Below are 388 nucleotides of genomic sequence, written 5' to 3'. Positions count from 1 at the left end.
CAAGTTACGGCTCGCGATTATCACATGGAAGGGTATGAAGCGAGGTCGGCAATAATGGCTCATTCCCAGTGTTTGAAAAGGTATTAAAGAGAATGTATAACTTCTCATAGCAATAGGTTTACGCGTTTCGACGTCACAGCATCATCGGAATGACGTAATTCCAGTGAAGTTGTGAGATCAGGACGCGCCAATCGCACCTTGGCTTTGTGAAGTTATGCATTCTTATTCATAACTTCCCTTCGCTTTGTCACAATGCAATCCGTTTTACCCGCCTCCGTGCCTGTGAGTGTTCTTTGTGACGACGTCCGCAGAGGCCGGTCATGCCACCGTGGGAAGTGCCAGTGCAAGCGCGGTCATGGTTGGGTGAAATGACTCGATAAAAAAGAAA

General features: G+C 47.4%; 1 protein-coding gene across 1 annotated transcript in view; it reads left to right on the top strand.

Moving 5' to 3' along the window:
* The window catches only part of LOC119592119 (myotubularin-related protein 8-like), a 99,568-nt gene that overhangs the window by 72,598 nt on the left and 26,582 nt on the right, over nucleotides 1-388 (top strand). The gene's annotated exons all lie outside the window — the stretch shown is intronic.

Source organism: Penaeus monodon, chromosome 29 (genome assembly GCF_015228065.2).
Source record: "Penaeus monodon isolate SGIC_2016 chromosome 29, NSTDA_Pmon_1, whole genome shotgun sequence".
NCBI classification, from domain to species: domain Eukaryota; kingdom Metazoa; phylum Arthropoda; class Malacostraca; order Decapoda; family Penaeidae; genus Penaeus; species Penaeus monodon.
The sequence above is the reverse complement of the archived record's forward strand: the minus strand, read 5'-3'. Positions and strand labels throughout refer to the sequence as shown.